Source organism: Myotis nattereri, assembly GCF_964212035.1.
Source record: "Myotis nattereri genome assembly, chromosome: 16".
NCBI classification, from domain to species: Eukaryota; Metazoa; Chordata; class Mammalia; order Chiroptera; family Vespertilionidae; genus Myotis; species Myotis nattereri.
The window spans coordinates 23,468,467-23,489,430 of record NC_138091.1 but is presented as its reverse complement, the minus strand read 5'-3'; the positions used below and the strand labels follow the sequence as shown (position 1 = coordinate 23,489,430).

General features: G+C 49.0%; 1 protein-coding gene across 2 annotated transcripts in view; it reads right to left on the bottom strand.

Annotated features, from left to right (window-relative positions):
• SLC6A4 (solute carrier family 6 member 4) overlaps nucleotides 1–9,916 on the bottom strand; it is a 41,860-nt gene extending 31,944 nt beyond the window's left edge. The window contains exon 1 of one of the 2 annotated variants that reach the window (XM_081109552.1): nucleotides 9,486–9,916. The gene's annotated coding sequence lies outside the window, so the exon portion shown is untranslated. The remainder of the gene's footprint in view (nucleotides 1–9,485) is intronic. The other variant, XM_081109553.1, reaches the window with a different exon arrangement.
• Nucleotides 9,917–20,964: the final 11,048 nt, after the last annotated feature.

The following is a 20,964-nucleotide window of genomic DNA, read 5'->3' as shown; positions in this document are numbered from 1 at the left end:
AGATAAAGAAGAGGGGAGAGAGAGAGAGAGAGAGACTTCAATCAGTTGCCTCCTGTACGTGCACCGACCAGGGATTGAACCCAAAACCTGGGTATGTGCCCTAACCAGGAACCGAACCCGTGACCCTTCAGTGCACTAACCGAGGCTCCAACCAACTGAGCAAGCCACCCGGCCAGGACAGGACCCCGAATTTAAGTTGATTCTGGCTCACAAGCTCCACAGTGTAAGAAGGGGGGTAGTATTTGTTGAAGGGATGTTTTTCTTTTTTGATTGATATCTGCTGCTTTATTTAACTTTTCACTGTAAAGACAAGACCAAAATCAAAACCTCTGAACTTAAACTTTTCAACCTGAAAGAATCCAATAATAGCTATAATTTTACAGTAGCTTCAATAAAGCAAATGCTATTCTTATGAGTACTGATGGATTATGCTGAAACAAAATAACATGTGAATATCTGAGCCTGGTCTGAGTTCTTTGAGGTGTGAGCCACAGGGACTCCTGGCTTGCCTTTCCAAACATAAGTGAAGAGACTTCTTGATATGTGTGGAGAGAGGAGAGAAGATCTGCTTGTTATTTGGGTGTAAGGGGTAGAAATGAATTCCACAGTCATAGCCATCTCCTTATCCAAATAATTCCTTGAGATTCTATAGTTTAAATTTTTGGAGAGGAATTAAAATCCCCATGGCCATCTGGGCCAGTTACCACGAGAAAGGAGAAGGGTCTCGGTCCAGAACTTTCTCTGCCTGGAAGAAGAGAGCTTGGAGCTCCTCTCCTCACAGAGTGTAAAATCTAGAGGATTAGCCATTGGCGGTGGGGTTGTGACCACTCCAGGGGCCAAAAGTACAACAAAAGAAGTGGATTTGGCTTAGATAGGCAGGCAGGGCCCTCCTCCAGTGAACACGAACAAACTAACCCAGACTAACCGGTTCCTGTGTCCACCACCGCAGCTCTCCTGTCTCACACATCCGCACGGGCGATGTGACTTTGGCAAGGTTGCTTACCCTCTCTGAGCTTCCACTGCCTCATGCATAAAACAGGCCTCATGGATGGGAACAGATCGGTTGTGGGAATTAAATAAAGGTAAGACAAATTCTTAACTCATATGGATGATCACTATGCCACCACCCATAGGAAACCCATTCTGCTTTTCTACTTCACACCCCAGCCAGAGAAACCCAGGCCCGTAGGGTTAATCGATTCATAGTCCAGAGCAGCCGTCGCCAACAGGTGGTCCGCGGACCACTGGTGGTCCGTGAGGTCCAAAAGGTTGGCGACCGCTAGTCCAGAGCACAACCAGTGGGCAGTGTGAGTCAGAAGCTGGGCTTCCATCCCCTTCCATGGGCCCTCACTGGCTCCTGCCTGCTCCTCTCAATCACTGGCTGGAGTCACCGGGAAACTTATAAACAGCAGATTTCTGGGCCACTCTCCCGGAGATTTTAATTCAAGACATCTGTGTGGGTGCTGAATCTTAAGCACTCCGGGGTATCAGGGCCAGGTGGGCCCCAGGCATGCCCAGGGCATCTCACCCCACACCTTGGCTCCCTCTAATTACCCAGCATCCTCCAAGGCCTGGCTTAAGTTCCTGTCCACCCGCTCCGTGAAGCTTCCTCTCACCACCCTGCCCAAGATAATCTCTCTCTGCTCCATCATTCATTGTTGATCATCATGTCTCATTAGTTTTTTGTTTTGTTTAATATATATTGGCTTTGCAGTCCCCCGGAAGCAGGGCCCGTGGCTTATAGATCTCTGTGCTGGATACTTGCTAACCCGTGTGTGCACTGCACAGCCCCGAGCGTCTATTTTGGATTTTCTGGGCACAGGGCCCTGGGAACCACAGCTGCCATGCCGGCAGCTTGGAGCCTCAGTGAGACACTCCTCTTCCTTCCTTCCCCAGGGTCTCTTTCTCAGGGTCCTGCCCCTCCTGTTCTCACCATCGGAGGGTCTGTCGTGCATCTTGAGGGCAGAGGGAAGACTGTCACCAAAACAAAACATTTAACGGACTGTTCTGGCCAGTGTTGCTAAATGTTTAGAGTGTTGGCCCAAGCACTAAAGGGTCAGGGGTTGGATTCCCAGTCAAGGGCACGTACCTGGGTTGCAAGTTCAATCCCCCTGTCCTGATTGGGGTGCGTGCAGCAGGCAACCAATTTATGTATAAGTGTGTGTGTGTGTGTGTGTGTGTGTGTGTGTGTGTGTCTCCCCTCCCTCCTCCTCCCACTTACTCTAAAAATCTATGGAAAAATATCCTCATGCCCAGCCAGTGTGGTGCAGTGGTTGACTTATGAACCAGGAGATTACAGTTTGATTCCTGGTCAGGGCACATGCCCAGGTTGCGGGCTCAGTCCCCAGTGGGGGGTGTGCAGGAGGCAGCCTATCAGTGATTCTCTCTCATCATTGATGTTTCTTTCTCTCCCTCTCTGAAATCATTCATATATATATATCCTCAGATGAGGATTAACAAAAAAACAACAAAAAAAAAACCTCCTAACTGGTTTCATTGTCACCACTATCCCTTTTGCAGTAGGTGACAATGCTGTGTTCTATAGTGTGCATTTTAGATGTCTTCGTATTTTTATGGTTAAACTAGGTGACAAACGTATGACACGCGTGTCAGAGGTGACACGCAAACTCATTTTTTTGGTTGATTTTTCTTTGTTAAATGGCATTTCAATATATAAAATAAATATAAAAAATATAAGTGTGTTACTATGGTTGCAAATATCAAAAAATGTCTATATGTGACACGGCACCAGAGTTAAGTTAGGGTTTTTCAAAATGCTGACACGCCGAGCTCAAAAGGTTCGCCATCACTGAACTAGGACTTCGTAAACTAGCAGGAGGCTAGCCACCATTGACAACATTTATGTCTGTGGGTTAAAAATACATTCCAAGTTCTAAGTAAGCAACTCACGAATAAACGTTTGGAACACAGACTGTTGATGGGTGTGCCCACCGGTACTTATTTCAAAGTCCACAAGGCACAACCTGTGCTCTCTTTTAATCCAGAACATGTCAGACTTTTCCAGTCCATAGTCCATTAAAATGTTTTTTCGTTAATCCTCACCCAAGGATATATTTTTCCATTGATGTTTTAGAGGGAGTGGAAGGGAGGGAAGAAGGGAGGGGGGAGAGAGAGAGAGAGAGAGAAACATCAATGTGAGGGAGACACATCAATTGGTTGCCTCCCACATGCACCCCGACTAGGGCCAGGGATGGAACCGGCAACCCAAGTGCATGCTCTTGACCAGGAACCCTTCAGCAAGGGCCGAAGCTCTAACCCAGGGGTGGGCAAACTTTTTGACTGGAGGGCCACAATGGGTTCTTAAACTGGAAGGGAGGGCCGGAACAAAAGCATGGATGGAGTGTTTGTGTGAACTAATATAAATTCAAAGTAAACATCATTACATAAAAGGGTACGGTCTTCTTTTTTTTTTTTTTTTTTTTTTAGTTTTATTCATTTCAAACAGTTTGCCCAGGGCTGCACCCTTCAGCTACGGGCAAGGGCAGGAGTTATTTATTTTAATGTTTTCTGGTTCTTGAGGGAAACTTAACTGAAGGACAGAAGGACAAGGAAGTAGATAAACTCTGGTATGGACTCCGTGGACATGTCTTTTCGGCACCTTTAAAGAGCTGTAGAAGCTGGAACTGGAGTCCCTTATACCCTTAACTTCACAACTGTGTGCAGAAAACAAAACTGCTTGCACTCCGTCACTGTCATATGCCTCAGCGTGGACTAGCCAGGAAAGGGACTTGGGGAAACTCAAGCAGGTGATGTGCTAGATTAAGCAGGATTAGGAGTGTCACTTACACTTTATAAACACTCCTTTATTGTTGTTATAATGCAATTTATGCAATAAATAGCCATCGAGATGAAAAAAAAAAAGCAGGAGCGTTTTCAAACACAGATTTTCTTGTCCTTAATATAGGTGTATTACTAAGAGGACTCTTGTGTGAGACAAACAGGAGTAGCCCCACAGAGGGAGCCAAGACGGGGAGAGGAGGGAGGAGAGAGAAGAAAGCCAGCCCCAGGGAAAGTGCGTTGTGCAATGAGGGTGGAGTTTCTTGTGACAGCTGAGCAAGGCGGGAGGGAGCAGGGGAGCAGGAAGGGCTCTGAGGTGAAATTAAATAAAATGAGAGTGGGAAGAGGAGCGGGGAGGGGGAACTGGGCCCACTTCTCCGGGTGGAAGAGCAAAGCTGGGGAAGAGATGGGGTCGGGCAGCAGAGTGAAGCCACGTGCGGACACCTCTTCGGCCACCAGCTGTTTGTGATTTGGGTCTTGTTGCTTGGGTTGAAAGTGCCTGTATTCTTGGGGCAAGAGGTCCTAAAACGTGCTTTACAAGGAGTCACACACACAGTCTGGAGACACTCGTGAAAAGTCAGTTCGCGATGACCCAGTACTGATCTAGTTCTCAGATGCACCGGGAATAGGTGAAGTATGGTAGCAACCGTCTCAGGTAGAAACTGTAGTTTAACTCTAACCCTGCTGTTTGGTTTAACAATAGGAAAGTTATTTTGATTTTCTGAATTGTATACATCATCCCATTCGATTGAATGACTATCCCATTGATTGTTATCTTACTGGTTTTAGAAAGCGCATTCTTCTGGACCTGGGAAACAGGACAGCACAATTATCCTAAATTGTCTTAGTGGCCACAGGTAATGCGTTCCAGTTGACTCAGTGGTCCCAAGACCAGGACAGCACAATTACTCTAAATTGCCTCGATGGCTCTAGATAATGAATTCCTGACAACTCAGTGGTCTCGAGACCTGAGGGCTCTAGATAATGTGTTCCTGTCAACCCAGCAGTCCCAGATAATGTGCTTCTATCAACTCGGAGACCCAAAACTGTCATTAACATGCTAAATTCTGCTTCTGTAAACTGCTTTTTTGCGAACCAGGTTCCTCATTCCAAACCCTGGGATGTAATCAATACCTTTGTGATTTTTGCCTATATAAACCTGGTTTTTCGACCATCTTGTTACTATGAGATTGGGGGATGGCCCCTCAGAGTCCCAGATTGCATTAAATGTGACTCTTTAATTAGACTTCTTGAGGCATCCTTCTGTGATTCGCGGAGCACATTACAACAAGGGTTCCCAGCTCTCGGAGATTCCAGCCTCAAAAAGTCACCCTCAAAGCTAAAAAGGACCTCACTGAAAGAGTGTGTGTGTGTGTGTGTGTGGGGGGGGGGGGGCTTGAATATGGGCTGTATATTTGATAGTGATATTTTATCAACGTTAAGTTTCCCAAATGTGATAACAATGGGGCTGTGATGTAGGAGAATGCCCTTGATCTTAGGAAACATGGGCTGACGTATTCAGCGGCCAGTATTTAGATGTCTGCAAATTCTCGAAAGTTCAATGCAAAAATTATAGACATATGTAAATTGTATAATTATTATATTGTGTCTTATACTCTATGCAATGTATCCAAATCTCTATACATTACATATGCAAGAGTTGGGTACATGTGTAAAATTACAGTACACACACAAATGTGACTAAATGCGAACAACTCGTGAGTCTGGGTTCATCAGACCATTTTTCTGCCTTTTCAGTTGCAATTTTTCAAAATTAAAAATTCGGGGGAGAAAACTAATTCTAGTCCTCAGAGGAGCTGGAAACCTCCCTGTTGCCCATGGTGCGCCCAGAATAGCCTATCTCCTCTCTCCCCGGCCCCTTCCCTCCGCCTTCCTCCTGCCGGCTCCTTTCCTCTGAGACCAGGGAAAGAGCCAGCGGACTAGATTAGCATTTAAAAACAACACACCGCAGGGAGAGAAAAGAGCAGAGTGCAGGAGCCTCAGGTTCCAGGCCTGGCGGTGTCTTCAAGCTGGCGGAGCTTGAGCAGATCCCCTCCCAGGCCCTGCCAGCTCTGCCCCTCCCTAACTCAAGGAAGCCTCTTAGAGCCAAAGATCCCGTGTATTCTATTTTCATTCAGCAGCTCAGTATCAAAGGAAGCAGACCGGTCTTTTTTTCTCGACTACCCAGAAAGGCCACACAAAAACACAAGAGGGCAAAGGCCACCGCTTTGCTCCCTCTCATCGAGCCCACCACCAGCACCACCCCCCTACCTCCCCCCCCCCCCCACCCCACCCCGCTCCGCCCTGGATCCTTCCAGAGTAGCAATTGGCTCTCTGGGATTTGCCACTTGGTCCTGTCCCAACCCCATTCTCACCTCTTCCCTCCCTACGTCACATGATGACATGAAGAACTGGGCCTCAGGAGACCTTCCCCATGCCATCTGCCACCTGTCAGTGCCTGGCGACCCTGGTCACTGAGCTGGCTGGCCCTGGGATGGCACCTCCATGTCTCCAGCACATGGTTTAAGTACCCACTAACAAGTCTCCTTGGTCCAGGGTTGTGGAGGGGGGGGGGGAGGGGCGCGGCAGCGAGAGGGCTGTTGCCAGGTTCCAGGGGAGCCAAAGGAAAGAAGAAAATAAGGCAGTCAGACCTGCTTTATCTCTACTCGTTTTGTCACCACAACAGACCCAGGGCTGGGAAAACACTTGGTTTAAAAGCATGTTGACCTTCAGTAAATGAGCATTCATCTTCCCGGTCAGTGGGAGCTGACAAAGGGCAGGCTGGAGGGACGCCCCCTTCCCAGGAACGTGACTCAGAGGTCATTTCTGAATGTGGACTCAGGTCAGAAGGATGAGCTCTGCCTAGAAATCAGGGGTCTGTGTCCGCCGATCCTGGGTCTTGGGCCCGCCTAGAACAGCAGCTCACCCCTCCGCCCAGGGAAAATCATTCCTTTTAAAGGTGAGTCCCATCTGCTTCCACCTGAACAGATGACGACTTGCTTTCCTTACGGTGCTATTTTGTCCAGTTAATCCCAGAAACTGGCAAGTACCCTTGTCCAGGCTCGGGCTGGCAGCACCGGGACCCACAGGAGCAGATCAGTCAGCATCCGTTGCCCCAGGGATGAAGAAACGGGGCATTTTTCACTCCACACCCCAGCCTTTTCTGTGCACAAACCTCAGTGACTGGGAAGTAGACCACTCAGCCCAAACCAGCTTTGCCCGGAGGCTGATTCTACTACACCACACCCTGGGCCACTTGCACGGGGGAGTCAGGAAGTCAGGGAGCTCGGGCCTGCTGATTGGACATGTTTGAGGTGCAGAACCTGACCTGTGTGTGTAAGAGTGTGCAAAGCCTCTGTCTTAGAGTGAAAGCCAGGAGGCCCCCAGAGGACCCTGATTTGATGGTGACATCTGGGCAGAGTCCTGCCCTCGGGCATTTTGCTGCATCACTTCAACTTGTGTCTGCTTAAAGCAGAAAGGCCAGGGTCTCAGCCACAGCATGAGTGGAAGAGACCCAGCCATCATGTTATGCAGGACCCCCTCCTGCCCTCACTTAGCGCTAAGGCCTGTGAGACCCGGAGGGGCTGATCTCTGGCCCTGAATAACAACGGTTCAAGGTAATTTCTGAAAGTGACAGACAAATGACTGCATTTTTCCTTTGGCCATCCAGGCATCTTGGTTAAAAAGAAAGTCAAGTCATGACTATATCTTGTTGATTCATGAAGCGTAGACTTAATAAACTGTTGATGCATTAAAATTACGCTTCTCCAGGCAGCCCTGCCTTTGTTCTCTCAAGTCATGCCATTCAATGAGTATAAAGAAGGAACGGCCACTTCCTGGCTTAATTTCTGGGATTACCCGTGTTTCTCTTTGGAGCAGTGGTTCTCAACCTTCTGGCCCTTTAAATACAATTCCTCATGTTGTGACCCAACCATAAAATTATTTTCGTTGCTACTTCATCACTGTCATGTTGCTACTGTTATGAATCGTCATGTAAAAATATCTGATATGCAGGATGGTCTTCGGCGACCCCTGTGAAAGGGTCGTTCGACCGCCAAAGGGGTCGCGACCCACAGGTTGAGAACCGCTGCTTTGGAGGGTCATCCATGGTGTTTTGCAAGCCTGCTGTAAGAAACACACACCCCCCCCACACACACACACAAGCACCCCATTGCACTGTCATCTCGCCCATCGGTGAAACTCTTTGACATGCCTCTCCGACTTCTATCAAAATGCTGCGGCAGCTCGACATCCCCCAAAGAGGAATTTCTGAGGCTTTTGTTGATTTCATTAAAACTTCAAAAGATTCCATCCCCACTCCCACCCCACCACTCATCCTTTGGACATGTATTTCTGAAGCAAGGAGGCCGAGAGAGACGGGTTTGAGTATCTGTGCGGGCATCACATCTCTGAAATGTCCTCCATGGATCCTCAAAGTGTCGAGGGGGCTTTTGATTCATTGTGAAACAGTCTCAATCTGCTCTTATTCGGGTTCAGTAAAAACAACAGAAAAACCCATGCCCTAAAAGGCTTGTTTAATTTGCACAAGTCCTCTAAGAGCCTGCCTCTCACCCATGCTGAAAGCAGACACCCTCCCCCACCCCCACACTCCCACACCCCTATATCCTCACACCCCTACCTTGAACCTTTGGGCATCAGTGGCTACACACAGAAGAAAGCAGCGGGAGAAAGAGTCAAAGCTGGGTGTTTCCCTTCACTCCCGGAAACCCAAGTAGGAATACCGCCCACAGTGACACTCTGGGATAAAACTCACATCCCAATGTTGCTTTCTTAGATATTTTCCTAGGTAACTAAAAACAAAACCCATTAAATATTTGATCTCGTCTTACTATGGTGAGAGCTAGCAGGCTCATAAATAATCCAATGACCTGGTTCATTTCTTTTTTTCTGGGCAAAATTGGTCATGAAAACACATACACACAAGCCTTTCTTATGTCTGACTCAGAAATTCTACCCTTCTCAAATTCTGTAGAACCCCCCCCCCCCTGAAAAAGGAATCCATTAGGCAAAACACCCCGTGCAAAAGGAAATGTGCTCTTTAGCTCCCAAGGGATTTTTCAAAACCAAATCTGAACGTATGCATTGCTCAAGCTCCTGATGGTCTCGCACTTGCGCGGGCCGAAAGAGCTGGCTGGGGTTTGCATTTCACATAAATTCTGAATGGCCTGTGAGCTGTCTGAGCGCGCAGCAGCTCTGCCAGTGAAAACAACCCAAGCGCACGGAGACTCGTCCCCCTTAAGTGTCATTCAGAGATTTCTCTAGGTAGTTAGGCATTTGTGTCAACCAGCTCTCTCCCCGCAGAAACGCCTCCGCACGCAGCCCCCTGCACGCGAGGGCAGTAAGTCAAGATCAGACGTGAGCTATGGGGGGAAACTACGGCAACTTTTCCCTGAGCGCAGGATGGCACTGTGCTTAAGACCATCTGTAAAGGGTCTTGCACTGGAACTCGGGACACCACGAAGCACACGGGTGCAGACAAAGAAGCCCTCCGGAGTCCACTCGCCCACGCCACGGTCCCCTCTCCCTGCGGCCGGACTCCGGCCCCGCGCCGCCAGGAGCCCACCACCCAGGCGCACGCACGCCCTCGCCAGGGGCCTGGCGCGCCGGAGACGCATGAAGTTCTGGAAAGAAGTGTGGGTTAGAAGCAAGAAGGAAAGCGGACCCACCTGCCGGCAGTCCGCGGGGAGGCCGGTCCCAGGGCTCGCCGATGCGGGGGACCCTCGCGCCCTCGAGGCACCCGGCGTGGCCGCTGCCTGTGCCGGCGCTGCGCCCGAGCCGCCGTATTTGTACTCCCGGCCCCTCACATGGTCTGATCTCTAGATAGCCGCCGCCAAAGAGCTCTTCAAGAATTTTTGCGTCATGTTGAGCCGCACAAACTTCACGTTTCCTCGGCGGCTGCGGCTCGGCGTTCCTCTTGGGGTGGGGGTGGGGGGCCCTCCTGGGCGCGCTCACCGGGGAGGAGGATGCAGGGGGAGGTAAGTGGGAAGGGGAGGCGGGGGGACCGCGCGCGCACACACACACCCACACACACTCTCACACACACACACTCACACACACACACTCACACACTCACACACACACACACACACACACACACACACACACTCCCTGGGAGGGACGGTGCTCTAGGAAGAGAGAGCGCGAGTCTGGGGCGGTAGGACGCAGAGCGCCAAGAATCCCAACTTTTCCTGCTCATTAACCTTGAGGGGGAGGGAGGCTGCCCCGCTGCCGACAGGTATCGGTCCTCCCCTAGCGGCTCATCCCAACATTTTATTTAGGTTTCTGCTGCTCCACGTCCCTTCCTCAGAGCCATCTGTCTGCACCACGGACCCCTCCCCATGACCCCATCCCGAAACCTGCCCCATTCTTCCTCCTCGGGCGCAGCAGCACCTGGCTGCCCGGCGCGCCTGGGCTCCGCCGCGGGGCGCGCGCTCCGCAGAGAACCGCGTCCAATTCCCCGCCATCCAGTGCCGCCCTCAGGGCTCGCGGCGAAGGCTGCAGAATGAACGCCCACCGGAAGCCTTCAGTGCAAAGCAGCCACGGAACAGATGTCCAGGGCGGGGCAACGTGGGTTTAGAGCTGCCCGTATGGAAAAGGCTACGATTATTAATAAATAATACGAGAATAAAGTCTGTCGTGTGCTTACAACTGGACACCTACTTTTGCCCCACCCTGTCCATGGGTGATGAGCTGCAAAAAGATCCCTGACTGTGGTGTAGGGAGGGGGGATGAGCGCCTACCGTGTTTCAAATATCCAAGGAGGGTTACAGGCGCCTATTGTGTTGAACCACGTGAAAAAATGACTTGGATACTTTTTTTTTTTAAACAAGTTGAAAAGGGAATTTAATGTCATAGTATCTTTACAGTAATTTTCTTTTCTTTCTGTCTTTTTTACATTTGAAAAGAACACGTTGCAGTACTTGCTTTGGGATGTCCCTGACGCTGAGATGAGAGAGCGAGGGCTGTCCCCACTACCTGTCCCCAGGGGACCGAGCAAAGCAGAAGGCAGACAGGAAACGGCCATGACACGTCTGCAGCCCCTTGTACGTGGAGGGTCAGGACCCAGAAAGCTGAGCTCGCACCCCGCTGGGCTGAGCTGACCAGGCTTTTGGAGGACGCGGTAGGAACAGCTCTCTCCCGGGGTGTGGGCTGTGGGCCGTGCCCGACCTGGGAGGAATGAGCGTGAGGTTTTGGTGCCACCTAGACCTCAAGGTGGCGATTGCAAGGAGCGTGGGGCGCGCTTCAGAGAGCACCCAGGCTGCTCTGGTGAGCTGGCTCCCTGGCGTTCAGGGTGGAAGCAAAGCCCGGCGGGTGGTCCCCGGGCTTGGGGATGTCTTCTGGCTGAATCCTGGGTGGCAGGGCCCACATGGGGAGGCTCCTCCTGCCAGATGAGCCCAGTCTGCCGCATCCTGGGTTCCTCGTGGCCTCCAGAAACGAGCGTGTAAGTGCCGGCTAAGCAAGGCGCCGCACAAAGTAAGGGTGGTTCCGAGGAGGGATCAGGGCAGACCAGAGGGAGAAGGGCACTGGGATGGGGGCCAAAGGCTGCTGGAGGCCATGGGGTGACTTCAGTCCCTGGCTGAGGCTTGTGTCTCCACCCAGTCTGTTCTCCGTGCTGGCTCAACGGGGCTGTTTAACACCATTCCACAGTCGCATGAACTGTTGACCCCCCGCCCCCCCACCCCCAGCCCAACCCCCGATTCCTAGTCTTCTTTTCATTATTTTTAAAAAAATATTTTTATTGATTTCAGAGAGGAAGGGAGAGGGAGAGAGTGATAGAAACATCAATGATGAGAAAATCACTGATCCGCTGCCTCCTGCGCACCCCGACGCCCTCCCTTGCGAAGATCCGCAGTCCGGGCACCCTGTTCTCACTGCCTGTCCAGCTCCATTTGACTGCCCGTCCTCACCGTCAAATCAGGGTGAGCGGACAGATGTCATCTAGGCCCCCAAAGGGCAGCCCTCCCCAGCTGTCCACCTCCACCGTAGCCCCTTCGTGGCCTGAGCACCTACCCCGCGCTGAGGAGGGCACAGCCTCTGCTCTTGGGAGAGGGCTGGGCCGAACAGGGAAGGCAGTGGGAGCCCCGAGGGGCGGAGGCTGAGGAAGGAAGTGCTGCGGGGTAGGGTCCAGAGGCTTCACCCACTTGGACTAGAGGTACTGGGGGGAGGGAGTGTTGGCTGGAGGCAGGAGGGGGCCTTAGACGTGAGGAGCTGTGAGGCTGTAGCACCAGTACAGACAGGGCGGAGGTGGAAGTCAGGAGCCGGAAGAGAACCCCGAAGCTCTCTGACTGGCTGGCGTGGGGGAGCGATGGAGCCAGCTGTCCAAGAGGCAGGGCCCCGGGTGGCTGGGCCAAGACGCACCAGGAGACCATGGTTCAGCCATGATGTTTCTTTGTTCACTTGCGTTTGCCCAGAAATACTAGTAGCGGGGTCTCGGCTTGCTATGAGGCTGCATAGGAAGCACAGTCTTTCACTTGGAGAGGAAAAGAGCCCATTTAGATGGTTCTGTCGCCTCCCCACGCTCCCCCCTCCCCACACACAGACACCGACCGCCACCAGCAGACCCACTGCCTGGGTGTCTCCAGGCCCCACAGCTGCTCCCCTGTGGAGCCAGGCCTGACAAACAGGACAAACTGTGAAAGTCCCAGTCTCTCTCTCCGGAAGCCCTGGGACCCTCTGTCTGTCCTGCCTCTGCTCTGTCTACACAATAGTGAAGAGGAGGCCCACCCTTTCCTGCGGGCTTTGCCAGCACTCCCCGTCCTCAGCGTGCCTTCCTGCTCTAGTCCTCCCAGGCACTCCCCGCCGTGTTTTCCTGCAAGGTGGCGCAGTGTTGGTGACTTCATCCATGTTCACCCATGTGTGGGGTATGGCATCTTCTGGGCAAGATTTGCTGCCACGGTGGGCCCCGGGCTTGTCCCCACAGAGGTCTACCTGGGACCCTCCCTGTGGCGGGCCCTCCCTGATCCAGAAGACACCACGGGAAGGGAATGGGCGGGAAAGCCTTTAGGAATGCCAGGAGGGTGACATGCCCGGGGCAGAGAGAGGAAGGAGAGGTCCGGGTCAGGCTCTGCCCTGAGGGAGGCAGAACACATTTGGAAGTAGATGAGTGTGTCTTTGGCCACCTTGCACTGGCCCCTTCCTCTCCATTCCTGATGATTCTCCTGCCTTTGCTAAATACGCCGCCGCCCCCCCCCCCTCCAATTTTATAGGTATTGTGAGTCCCCCGGGCTCTATCTGTAATATCTTTGAGGCGGGGAGTTGTTGTTTTTTTTTACTTCCTTCCTATAGGATTCTTTCCCCGACTGTACACACCCTCCGCTAGGATCACGTTCTGGATGGCAGCTGCTTGTACTTTCCACCTTGGCAGAGAAGTTGAAGGCAGGAGAAGCACGGAGTGCCAGGAAGGGCCCCCACAGCCCTGTAAGCTCACAGAGCTGGCCTCGCCCTTTGGTGCCCCCTAAATGTCTGCCTCCTCCACTGGGCTCCGAGTTCCCAAGGGATGGGCTGTGCCCCTCTCCACGTCCCCACACCTGTCCCTGTGTCTGCACACAGCAGGCCCCATAAACATAGGGGGCAGGAAATGACAAAGGAAATGCCTTTGACTCTTAACAGACTTTGTGCCATGAAAGCCAGGGCCCTAAGGACTGGTAAGCAAACCATGGCACATCCAACCATGGAGCACTAACCACACAGCTGTGAAAAGGGAAGCAGAGTGAGGCTGATTTGGGGAGGTTCACAAACCTTAATTGTTAATTGAGAAAAAAAGAAAAACACAGAACAGGTGTTACGCCAATTTAGAAAGAGAACGAGCGTGAGAGAAAGGCTGATGTGTGCATTGAAGCCTCTCTAAGTGTATATATAAGAAACTGGGAATAGAAGTGCCTTGGAGAGAAAGGACAGGAATGGTGGGAGGGAACCCTGCCTTTCCGTGGTATATCCTTCTCGAGGACGTAAATATTTGCATGTGTAGGTAATAATTTTATAAAGCTTTTTCAGAAAAGCAGCATTTTTCAAAGTTATAAAAGCAAAAATAAATAAGTAAGCGAGGGGACAGGAAGAACACAGGAAGACACCCCAGGGGCCCCAGGCTTATCACAGAGAGGGAGGAACCCTGGGGCACTGCCGGGCACAGCCCACTGAGGCAGCACAGGGACCAAATTACTCAGCACTATTGTAAAAAACGTCTTACCCTTAAGAAGGAGGCGAATACCTTCTCTCAGTTACTAGGAAGGGTGCTGTGAACCAAGAGGTGAAGGGCTTCCCTCGGGATCTGATCAAGAGAGACCATTATTTTTGGAATCAAGTCCTCTGCATCCAGTCCCTGAAGTCATTTCTCCCTCCTGCAGCCCTACTTCCAGCTCTGCTTGGCCTGCTCAAGATTACGAAACACTCACACTCCCTCTCTCCTCTTCCCTTCCAGTAACTTCGAGATAACTCGCGCCTCTGCAAATAGGGAGGTTTTCTCTTAGTCTCCCCGTGTTAGGATTAGGGTTAAGGTCAGGATAGCCCTCGTCTTTGATGTTCGTGTTCACTGTGGTTAGAAGTTAGTTTAAAACCCGTCAGCCCTTCTTGTCCTTCTCCAACGTCAAGCCCTTCTTAACTTACTATGGCACTTACTCGAAGACCTCACTCATATAAAGTCACCGTTTTCAAAAAATTGATTTGAGAGAGAGAGGAAAGTAGAGGGAGAGAGAAATACTGATGAGAGAGAACCATCAATTGACTGCCTCCTGGGGATCGAGCCTGCAACCCAGGCATGTGCCCTGAACAGGAATTGAACTGGTGACCACTTGGGACATAGGATGACGCTCAACCAACTAAACCACACTGGCCAGGCCAGGTCACCTTCCTTTTCAACTGGCTCGTGTACTAGTATATACAGTCCCGACTAACGAGTTTTTCGAGATATGAGCCATCTCTCAGCCGATTTTTTGCTTTGAGTTGCGAGCTAAAATTCGGGTTACGAGCCAGCTTCAGATACTCCATCGCTAGTTGGCGCAGCGAACGTCACAGTGAATGCCACAACATCAGCCCAGCATCACGTGTCTCACTTGTTCACTTTATGATTTGACATACGAGTAATTTGAGTTACGAGCTCGTTCACAGCACGAATTAAACTCGTAAGTCAAGGCCCCACTGTACAGCTTATTTCCCCAACTAACTGGTGAGCTTCCAGAGAGCAGGGAACTATTTTAACCCTCAGAGGACTTGGCACAGCATGGGTCATGTTGGAGAAGCTCTGTAAGAACTGGTTATGAATAAAATCATCTACCATTTATTGAGCAACTACCAGGAACGTTACAGCATTCTCTCTTGTTCTTTTTCCACCCGTATGGGTGACAGGCAGTATAAATCCTTTGTCTCTATGTTGCTTTAAGTGCTTTAAAAATAAATGATAGATTTCCTCTTTTTCAAACTGTGCGTTTTCCTACTTAATTCATTTAAATATAATTTTTCCTTAAAAGTGGCCTGGAGACTGAGCTCAGAGAAGTCCAGTAACTAGTCCCTGTTCACACAGGCTCCCAGCAGCACAGCAGGCCTAACTGCATCCAAAGGCCCTGAGCGCCCCAGGGTGCTGGGCGGATTTGGAACGAGAAAGGTACCTGCCGTGGTAAAAGGGACAAGCCGCTGTGGTTTCCCCTCCCTCGTCGACTCCTGTGGTGCCAGTCACCCCCACGAAATCTAGGCCTTTCTGCTAAGCATTGAAGTAAGGTCATGGGGCCTTTGTTCTGGTTCTGCTCATCCCTGTTGAGCAAGTTACAGGGAAGCCAGCTTCGGATCTATGTATAAACTTTTAATTGAGAATAGATGTCAGAATATAGGGCATTTTCACTCGCTCAGCCAACCATACTTACCATTGACTTGTGAATAAAAGGGTGAGCCAGACAAAACCCCTGCCAGGGAGTTGCTGACAGGGAGCATCGTCTTTGGGGAAAATACACATAAACATACAAATAAAGAAGATAGTTTCAGCCTGGCCGGCCGGTGTGGCTCAGTAGTTGAGCATCAACCTACGAATCAGAAGGTCACGGTTGGATTCCAGGTCAGGGCACATGCCAGGGGTTTCGGGCTTGGTCCCCCATAGCAGGTGTGTGGGAGGCAGCCAATCAATGATTTTCTCTCATCGTTGATGTGTCTATCTCTCTCTCACTCTCCTTTCCACTCTGAAATCAATAAAAATATATTTAAACAAAACCAAAAAAATGACAGAGGCTATTTGAGGCCTAGGAGTATTTGTGTGTGTGTGTGTGTGTGTTTTTAAAAAAGAGGAAGATAATTTCAGAAAGTGATAACACTGTGAAGAAAATAGACCCCAGGCCCAGTATAAAGAGTGACAGGTGTGAACGTGGTGGAGGCAGCAGGAAGGGAACTCTGGGTACTTAGATAAGGTGTCAGGATGGCCTTGACAGTCCAGCCATGACCCATGTCATGAGAAGCCAGCCATGCACAGAGCTGTAGGAAGGGGGAACAGCTAGGAAGCGGGAGTAAGCTTGGTGTCTGAGGGGCAAAGGGGGTTGGCTGGAGCAGAGTGAACAAGAAGGTCAGTGAGGAAGTTGAGTGCCAGGGCCATAGGGAGGAGGCTGTGTGTTCCTGTCACCGAACGCGTCCAAGTAGAACTGAAAGGACTCCTTGTCTGTTCTGGAGAAGTGTGGGTGAGGGACCCGGTGAGGCCCCTGCCATGTGAGATGCAGGGAGGCTAAGATGGTAAGTCAAGCACACGCTGGGACTTCCACCCTATTCCCACCCTGCCTCTGTACAGCAGCTGATTTTAAAAATAAAATAAAAGCGAAGTTATGAAGGAGCCTGGGAGATGATTCCAGAGCCCACTCCATCCACTTCAACAGGCACGGCCGAGCCCTAGCCGATTTGGCTCAGTGGAGAGAGCATCGGCCCGAGGACTGAAGGGTCCCAGGTTCGATCCTTGGTCAAGGGCATGAACCTTGGTTGCGGGCTCAATCCTTGGTCCTGGTCAAGGTGTGTGCAGGAGGCAACCAATCAATGTCTTTCTCACATTGATGTTTCTCTCTCTCTCTGTCTCTCCCCCTCCCTTCCACTCTCTAAAAATCAATAGAAAAACATTCTCAGGAGAGGATTAACAACAACAAAAAGGAGAGCTACCGAACTAGAGTTTTTCTAGAGAAGAGAGAGGGCAATTTGTATCCAAATTGTACCAAGGAAGAGGAGTGCAGGAGGGCTTCCCATCTTCACGCAACCCTGCTCCCAAAGAACGGCACATTCCCTCCCGCCCTTGCTCCCTTCCCCTTTGTGGGGATGTGGGAAGGTCTTGGAGTTTGAAAGGGGAAACAAAACAACTGTGGCCAGTTTATTCCTAGTTTCCAATCGATTGTATCATAGACCCCTCGGAGGAACAAGCAGCTTTATGGTTCTGAACAAGTTGTCCTCAATATGAGAATGCTCATCTGGAGTTACTTAAAAAAAACCCAACTTAACCAACGACTGTGGCGTAGTCGGCAACAACGTGCACGCCCACCACACGCCTGGAGGAATGCGAGTTCCCTGCAAGTGCCCAGGCCCTGCCAACAGCAAATTGGAATCAAGCTGTCCTTTAAGGACAAGCCAGAGCAACCACATCCTGAAGGCAGGGTCATTATCAGGGCTCGGCTTCTTGGAACATGACTCTCCCTGTCTCAAGAGGAGTCCTGGGGCTGACGAGGACTTTCCAGAGGTCAGAGTATCATCCCAAAGAGTTATAGGAGAAGACATTTAACATCTTCCCATTTCCCTTTCTCTTCAGCAGAGAAGACACACCAACATCCTTTGTTTCTCCCCACTGGATCCTATATTTTTTTAAAAAAATATATTTTTATTGATTTCAGAGAGGAAGGGAGAGGGAGAGAAAGATAGAAACGTCAATGATGATAATCATTGATCGGGTGCCTCCTGCACGCCCCCCACTAGGGATTGAGCCCGCAACCTGGGTGTGTGCCCTGACTGGGAATCAAACCATGAGCTCCTGGTTCATAGGTCAACGCTCAACCACTGAGCCACGCTGGCCAGGCTGGATCCTAATTTTATTTGAGAAATAGCTTTTATTAAGTATTTGGTTATGAAGATTATCTTTATATATAGTGTAGGGTTTGGTTTATCATATTATTTGGTTTAGGACTTTTGCATCTATGTTTAGGGGTGAGATTTGCATATTGTTGTTTGTTTGTTTGCTATTCTTGTCAGGGTTATTTATACCAGCCTCATAAAATAATTCTTGATGCCATAAAATAGTTCTTTATGAATTTCCTCTTGGGCTCATTGGGATTTCCAGAGAAGACTTCCAATCTTCTGGGCACTAGGAATCCAACATGACTGAGAACATTGAGAATGCAATACTCACTTAATCCCAATGGTCTTTTACCCTCAGCTCTTTCCAACCTCCAGACCATAAGCTTTTTCCCTCTGGAATGTAAATCCAGTTGGCTGCTGAGCAGGGAGGGACAGTTACCTAGCTGCACAAAGCAGGGGGGGGGGCGGGGGGGGGGATCTAACAGACTCTCAACCCTTCATAACCCTCCCAGTTCCAAGAGGAAGTACCTGTGCTTTGGGGGATTATGCAAAGTAAATTGGCTTGTCCCTGGCTGTCTCCACCACTGGCTCAGGATTCAACTTTCTCAGCTCTGCTAAGTCTGCCAACACCTCGAGCTGCTCTCCTGCTCATTGTTTCTTTGCTCCTGTCCTTGCCCAGCTGCGGATTTCTCTTCCAAATAAATCCTTTTATTGTCACTTTTGACCAAGTTGAGTATCTCCTATTTTTCTAATATCTGCATCTATAATTATATCCTTTTAAATTTTTGTGGGTTATTTTTTTTTGAAGTTTTGCCAAAGATGTTAATTTGTTTGGTTTTGTTTTAAAGACCCAACTTGTGGCTTTGTTGATCCTGTTTTAATTACTGCACATCTTTCTTATTACATATGGAACTGTGACCTTCTAGTTCATAGGTCCATGCTCAACCTCCGAGCTACTGCAGCCGGGCACTGGTTATTAGTTATAGCAGATTTATTTTGATGTTTGCCTGTTATCTTTCTTATCCTTTGTTAGGTCCTAAATTGTCTCTTGTCAGTTTATTGCTGAATTTCTTTTAAAAATCCAGTTTGACAATTTGTCTTTTTTCTGGAACATATAACCCATTTATGTATATTGTACTTATTGGCACAATTATTTCGACTATCTTATTTTGGATATTTTGCATTTTTCTTTCTCTCCCTACGCTGTCTTTTTATGGATTGATTATAGTCTTGCTTGGGAACTACATCCTGTTTATTTTTTAGTAGTTAATCTAGAAATTTCTTAGCACATATAATGAACACACCAAAGGCTAAAGTTAATATACTTAACTTATTCTTGAATGACAAGGACTTTATAATGTTTATTCTAATCACTTCCCTCCCTAATCACCTAATTTCATTTTATCTTATTTTGAACTCTATGCTCACCTATAGTCACTTTGTTTAGATCAAGCGTGTCAAACTTACGACCCTCGGGCCACATGTGGCCCACAATGAATATTTTTGCGGCCTAGCCACTATAACGGTATGTATGAAACGTTTTAATAAAAATTTCGTAACTTAATTTTTACAATATCCTTTTATACATAATTAATAACAAACTACAGCGTTCGCTAATGACTGATTACTGTAATCGTATTGCATTCATTTCCCTTACGCGCCTTACATGCAGGCGCACCATTTCTCTCCACTAATACTAGCAGCGAATGTTTTAGTAGCCGATTGACGACACGTCATTAGTCTTATACTGACTTGTTTGGTGTGCGCAACAGGAAATATTTCGTTTTCAGATAACAAGAAAAATAGGTTTATTTGCGTTACGCTTATTAATTTGTGCAGTTATTCAGTGTCTGGTAAGTTAATGTTCAAGAAAAAAATTAATTTTTATTAAAATGTTCTATTATTTTATGTTAGGGATTACTCATTTATTTCAGCCCTTGTATTCAGCATGTCTCTATCGAAATAAACCTATGTTTCTATGAAAATTGAGGCTTTTTTTTGCGGCCCACATAAAATTAAACCTTGTTTATTTGGCCCATGTTAGCCTTTGAGTTTGACATGCTTGGTTTAGATAATACATGTATTTATCATTTTCTTTGACTTACAACTTTTGCTGCATTTCAGACTGTCCATATGGGACCATTTCCTTTCTATTTGGGCAACAGTTCTGGAATTAAAATGTTTTTCATTTCACCCTGGTTCTTTTTTTAAAAAAATATTTTTATTTATTTCAGAGAGGAAGGGGAGAGATAGAAACATCAATGATGATAGCGAATCATTGATCGGTTGCCTCCTACACACCCCACACTAGGGATTGAGCCCACACCCTGGGCATGTGCCCTGACCGGGGAATCAAACTGTGACCTTGTGGTTCATGGGTCGATGCTCAACCATTGAGCACACCAGCCAGGCTCACCCTCGTTCTTGACGGTTTTGTTTAATACAGAGTTCTAGGTTCACAGTTAACTTTTCATAGTATTTGAAGATATATTTCACTGTCTTCTGGCTTATATAGTTGGAGAAGTCAGCTGTCAATCTAACTTTTTCTTCTTGGATGCTTGTAAGACCTGTTCTAAGGTTTCGCCATGATGTGTCTAGGAATTGACCTATTTATCCTGCTTGGGACAGGATTACTAGACCATTGTAAGCACTGTGATTAAAGCTTGAGCCTTTACCTAATGTTATCTTGGAAAGTGCTGTGTGAGACAACGTGCCCTACTGGGACTGGGAAGATTCTCCGACGGCCAGAAAGGTAGGGGCGCAGGCACTGATGGAAATATTGATTAGGGGGCTACACTTATTTGCTCTCAGTGAAAGGAAGGCTCAGTCTCAGTAAAATACATCATCTCCAGCACATTCTCAGGTGGAGCTATGCAGATCCTCACGTTCCACCCTCGCAGGACTCTGGATCTGGGTGCGAGAATGGTTAAACACGGTACTGGGAAGCCCTTCGCAGAACCATTGGGGATCACACAGGCCGGAAGGACCAGGACCCGAGACAAGTTGAAGCAGGAAAGCCCTGACCCATCTTGCCCCTTTTTCACTTTGTAGAACATCAGTCACCGGGTTGCTTTCCTCTGTAGCTAAATAAAGAAACACTTCTGAGATCAAAGAAGCCAACTTACTCTG